Source organism: Leptonychotes weddellii, chromosome 8, assembly GCF_054177405.1.
Source record: "Leptonychotes weddellii isolate Sample4059 chromosome 8, ASM5417740v2, whole genome shotgun sequence".
Lineage (NCBI taxonomy): Eukaryota > Metazoa > Chordata > Mammalia > Carnivora > Phocidae > Leptonychotes > Leptonychotes weddellii.
The window spans coordinates 60,882,063-60,888,397 of record NC_138376.1 but is presented as its reverse complement, the minus strand read 5'-3'; the positions used below and the strand labels follow the sequence as shown (position 1 = coordinate 60,888,397).

Here is a 6,335-nt window from a genome sequence, read left to right as displayed (position 1 = left end):
TGTTGGTGCAAACTTGCTACTCCTCTGGAGTTTTCTTCATAAATCCAAAGCATATATATTTCATTAAGTTTGCCACAGGATTATTATTTTCATTGGTAAGATGCTATAATGCCATATCAATAAACAATCTGTGGAGTTTTTGTGAAGCTATATTAGAATTAGTTTACAGAAATATCAAGCATTTTAAAATAGGGCAGAATGTATGTTCAGTGTGGGCTCCCTAAAATGTTTCTATGGAATATTAATTCTGAGTGGTTTGAATAATGCTATATATTTCTTAAAAGACCTATGGTAAAGTTAATTTGGGAAATGCTGGGTTGAAGACTATAGGATGCCTCGGAACCTTTAATCTGTGATTATGCAATGCAGACTCTCAAGGAGGGACTTTTTCAACATGCTTTATTTTTAAATTTACACTAAATTCATTTAACCAATGACTCTTTTTTTTTTTTTTTTTTTTTTTTTAGCAATATCCCTAAGGGTTTGGAGTTCCATGGAAAATATTCTGGATTATCCTGGCATCCAAGTTAGATATAAACTGTTTTGTTTTTCTTTTTAAGTAGGCTCCATGCCCAGTGTGGAGTCCAATGTGGGGCTTAAATTCAAGACTGGAGCTAAGATCAAGAGTCGGGATGCTTAACCGACTGAGCCCGACCCAGGCACCCCAAAGTTTGTTATAAAGCTCTGGAATTAGACAAACTATCAAGTCACTTTACCTCTCTGAGCCCTGAGTTCTCACCTATTCATTAAGAATAAAAATTTCTACTTAATGAGAGTATTAGAGATTGGTAGTTCATGTAAAGAACATAGATAATTATAAGCACAAATAAAAAATGCTTATCAAAACAACATTAATTGAAGCAGAGTCCACAAATGCAGCTACTGTAATTCCTCAGCAGAATATACAAAGCCTAGAAAAACTGAGCAGTATGTCACCAAAGATAACTATTAAACAATAGGAAAAAATTGAACTATTTTATATTAAATACACATTTTACTTTGGTGATTCATAATTCAATCTCATACTGGTTTACTATTAAACTATTTTCACATAATCTTATTTAATTTTCATAAAAATGACTGATACTATGTCTATTTTTACATTTAATTTTACAGATGAAAAAACTAAAGTAATAACTTTCCAAGCTCTAACAGCTAATCTGTGGAACCTGTTTTGAAACTAATCTGATTCCGAAGCCCATCCTCCATTTTTAAAATTAACATCCTCATGTAGTTAAAAACTTGAATATTAAAAGATGAAAAGTCACATCTCCTATCCCTGCCTACATCCCCCAGTTCCCACTTTAAGATGCCCCACACTTTCATAAGATTTGGTGTTTTTCCAGTTCCTTCATGCAGAATAAAGCACATACAAATATATATTCTTAGTTTATCCAAGAATACATAGAGTTCTCAGATAGGACGTCAAAAGCATGATTAATCAAATAAATCAACATATTTTAAAACTTTTGTGCTGTGAAAGACCCTGTTAAGAGGATGAAAGACAAGCTACAGACTATATCTAGAATAAGAAATGACATCTGAAAAATGAATTATAAAATATGCAAAATATATAAACAGATTTTTCACCATAGAGAAGATACAGATGGCAAATAAGCACATGAAACCACATTCAATATCAGCCATTAGAAAAATGCCGATTAAAGCCACAGTGAGGAATCATCATACACCTACTACAATAGCTAAAATGAAAACTAGTGATAATGCCAATTGCTAGTGAGGGGGATGTGGAGAAACTGGGTCTCATTAGCTGGTGGACATGTAAAAAGAGTACAGCCACTCTGGAAAGATAGTTTGGCAATTTCTTGTAAAACTAAACCTGCACTTAGCATATGACCCAGCAGTTGCACTCTTGGGCATTTATCCTAGAGAAGTGAAAATTTATGTTCACACAAAACCTGTATACAAATATTCATAGTAGCTTTAATTATAACAGCAAAATACTGGAATCAACTTAAATCTTCAACCCAAATCTCCTACATTGTGGGGGAAGAGTTCTCAGTCTTTGTGCCAGCATTTTACTCAGTTACCTGCAGAACTGTGTAACTTGTCTCCAAGATGGCAGCAACAATCCCTACTTACCCTGCATTCACCTGAACAAACTTGTACAATGCAATACTATCATAAAAAGGAATGAACTGTCGATACAAGCAACAGCCTGGATAGACTTCAAGGGTCTTAGGGTTAGTGAAAAAAATCAATCTTGAAAGATTACATACTGTAAGATTTCACTTATGGAACATTCTCAAAATGAGAAAAATATATAGATGGAGAACAAATTAGTGGTTGGCAAGGGACAGAGACTAGAGGTGAGGAGGGTGTAGTTGGGAGAGGATGGGCAAGGATACAAGGAGACAACGTGAAGGAGTTCTCTTGTGGTGATGAAATAGTTCTGTATCTTGATTGTGGTGGTTGTCACACAAATCTATACATGGCATAAAATTGCATAGAACTATATAAGCACACAAATGAATCAATTGAAGATGATGTAAAGATCTTTTGTTAGCAATAATATACTAATGTCAATCTCCTGGTTTTGACAGTGTACAATATATTGTCCAATAATCATGATATCATACCATAGCTATACTTTTGATACCAGCATTTTGTGAAGTTGGTTGAAGGCTACCTGGGACTCTTTGTACCATTTTTGCAACTTCCCGTAAGTCTATCATTATTTCAAAATGCAAGTAAAAAAAAAAAAAAGTGCCTGTGGGGTGGGAGGGATTGTTGCCACCATTGTGGAGACAAGTTACACAGTCCTCCAGGTGAGTGAGTAAATAGTGAGAAACTGAGAACTTGGGCTCTAGGAGCCAGCAAACAAAAGTCATGATTTTGGATGATCTGTCCCTATTTGGTTGAAAGGACAGGAGGCAGGAGCCATGGGTTGGTGAGAACCATCAGGGCTCAATCTCCATTCCTTCAGGTTCAGGATGTAGCGCCTGACTTTGAGGGTAGAGAGTCTACCAGACAGGGCAACTAACAGGCAAAAATTAAAGAGAAACCTAGGCAGAGACCCAATTCTGAAAATGAGGCCAAATTGGAGAAAGCACTGGGCAACCTGGGGATTAGGCAGACTTGCAGAGTTTTGGCAACAGGGGGCATCTGAGTCTGTGGGCCCTGTGCTGGCGGTGTGACTCTCACCAAATCCTACAGTGCTGGGTTCAGAGGCAGGTAAAGTGCACAGACCGTTGAAAGACTTCTGGAACTGGGACAGCCCCAAGCTCCCATGGGACATCATAGCGAGGAGCTAGAGAATGTGGACAGTGGAAATCAAGCAAAGGTCAGAGCATAAAGAGAAAATAGGCACTTTCCTTTTCTAAGGACTCCTAAGTTTTACCTCCTTTCCTTTACCATTGCATTTCTTGCACATGTTTTTAATTAGGAAATGACTGCAAAGTACTATACTTCTTTTTATAGAACTAAAATACTGATTAACAAGGATTGTTAAGGTTATACTTAGACGGAACCAAACCACCTATGGTGACGGAAGTCATTCTATGTCTTTGCGGGGGGTGGTGGTGGTAGTTCTGAATGGCAATGTGCTTTCTGGACACTGTCCTTGCTTTTTTCTTTGAACAGAAGGAAGACCTTTTAAAATAATCTCAGTGTAATCCCCCCCCCCCAAAAGCCATCAATACATTTAATTATTTGGGCTTAAAATTTTCCCTGACCAAATAGCTCTCTTGTTCACTTTGCAAGATAGACAAAAAAGGCAAGTTACTTTCTCTTTTTTTCTATCCCTGCACCCAGTATAACGGGAGTAGGTTAATAGGTTGAGTTCTTGTTCCCATTGTGAATGGTCATGTGAGTAAATGGTGACTGTCTTAATCGGAGTCTCTCTGCCTTTCCACCCCTTCCTTGAGAAGAAGAACTAACTCCATCTCTTTATGCCCATAGACAGCTGTAACTCAATCCCCTAGCTGAATGTTAGAAATGTTGAGTACTGGGCACACACTTCAGGTGCTTTCTTAGGACCTAATTTGATTTCTAAAGATATTCAGAATGCCTGGGATTTACAAAGAGTACATTTTAAAAAATCAATTTGATAGTCAATTATTCTATATTGGTTACTGAATAGAGTGCTTCAAAATCTTGGATTAGTGCAGGATACTACTGAAATGCATGCTCTCCATTAAACAGAACATATGGAAAAAAACCCTGAAGCAATTGTGAATAATAGTTTTGGTGATAAAATCACTTAATTGCCCTTATGACTTAAATTTGGCATTTACTTCATGCAGATTTTTCTATCAGACTATAATTCCACGTGGTACCAAACATCACCATTGCTATATTTTAACGAAGACAGTAGTGGCTCTAATGGCCGGGATTTCAGTTACCAGAAGTTTCATACACTAACGAGAAGAGGATTCTGAATTTCGTTTCACATACTGAATAAATGTGCTGCATGAAAGCATGAAGTGATACTTCAGCAGGAAGCCAAGTGCAAAGATGTTTGACCCCAATGTCTGACGGTACTACAGCCCGCTTGCTGGCATACCATGCCCTTCCCTGCTTACGACTGTAATCTCCTAGTAAGAATCTGGTTAACACCTGTTCCTTATTTCAATGGGTTGCCATCAAAGTTAATTTTTTAAAAAACACGAAGCTCTTTGAGCTTCTCTAACACAAATGGGAATTACCTTTCATTTTCTGTTCTAAAATAGACTATTCTTAGGGAAGCAGAACATGGAATTCTGGGCCCAGGCACTAGGGAATGGCTCACAGTCCCCCTTACACATTGTCAGTGGCCATGAGGTTACCCTGATTACTCTGTAGTAAGCACAGCCCAGCCTTGGCCATGAACACTGGAAACTCTGAAGGGACAGCCAGTACTATAAACTGCTGTAAGAACCAAAACTATTTCTTATGTCAATAGAGAGATCTGCAAATATTTTTTAGTAGAAAAGGAATATGCCTAAGTTGTACCTAGTTTTATATTTGACTCTGAGCCTTAGTTTCATGACTCTTGCCTGTAAAGCATCTTGTGATACTTTCAAAAAAAGATTTAAGTGACTGAGTATGTATTGCCAAGCTCTGCTTATCACTGCATGTTTTAATCAAAGAGGAAGTATGGATTCTGTGTACATTCTGAAAGTCAATAGGGGATTGATCAAACTTTGTTCTGAGCACCGAGTAAAGATTTAAGTAAGAAGCAGGAGTGAACTGGCCTTCATTAACATACCTTCATTGAGGTAACTTTTCCTTTGGGCTGACTCTACCCAGAAGGCATTTATAATTAGCAGTCCAATTTGTAGGACAGAGCCAGTTTAGGACGTTTTGGCTTGATGATATAGCAATATCATCTTGCCACCATAGAGGTGGTTACATTCTAAGATGACTGCAATTGATCTTGTGAGTTCACAGATCTTTCATCACAAAGTAATATGGTGATACAAAACAGTAACTTGCATTCAACAGTATGTACTGACATCCACTAGGATGTCAATAATGGACTGACTTCTTATACTCCTGATGGCAAGCCCCACATCAAGAAATGTGTTAGGGGACCAGGTGTTTCAGCAATACTTGATATGGATGAAAAACATGGTAGAACCCCAGGAAGGCTAAAGCTCTTAGCTGTGGTAGTGAGTACTGCAGGTGGTTTTCCTTGAGTTAATTAAGGCTAGAAGCACTGATGATATGGCTTAAGGACATTCTCACACTTGAAGTAATGTATGACATCAGGCTTAAGTTAAGGACTTCCTATGAAGAACCACTTTTTCCCCAGGGCCTTTATGCACATTCCTTGAAATGTCAAGTGGAAGCTTTCAGCCACATTAACTATTTGAGCAATGCAATGTCACAACGCATGGTGGCCACAAGATTTTTGGTCAAATGCCCTGATAGAAAACCCTGGAAACAAGAGACAGCAACCCAGGTAGTATGGACTCTCTAAGGAAGCACTCAGAGGATTTACCGCCTTGGGCATTCTACAGTCAAAGACTTTTCCTAGTTCTTAGTGAACCATTGTTGGTTTAGGGCTGCTGGTATCCTGCCTGTCTGCTCAGCTTGAGAGAGGGCCATAGAAACCTGCTCTTTCTGAGCCACCCTGAGGGGAGGGAGAAGGTTACTGAGACAAAACAAGGCTTACCAACCCTTTTTTTACACTTACAGACATTTGTGAGCACTGCTACGCATTGGGCAGGATCCTAGGCATCTTTACTGGCCCCCTTGCAAGAGCATCCAGTTCCTCGGCTAACTCATTCCAGATGAGGGGAAGAAGTATGGTAAGCAGTAGCATCATCATCATGCAAAACCAAGACATGGGAAAAGTTAAAGATGTGGTGTTCTTGTGACCGTGTGTTACG

General features: G+C 38.5%; 1 long non-coding RNA gene across 1 annotated transcript in view; it reads left to right on the top strand.

The window, feature by feature from the left end:
• Window positions 1–1,009: 1,009 nt before the first annotated feature.
• LOC145723050 (uncharacterized) overlaps window positions 1,010–6,335 on the top strand; it is a 38,270-nt gene continuing 32,944 nt past the window's right edge. The window contains exon 1 of the long non-coding RNA XR_014147781.1: window positions 1,010–6,254. This is a non-coding gene — a long non-coding RNA (uncharacterized LOC145723050). The remainder of the gene's footprint in view (window positions 6,255–6,335) is intronic.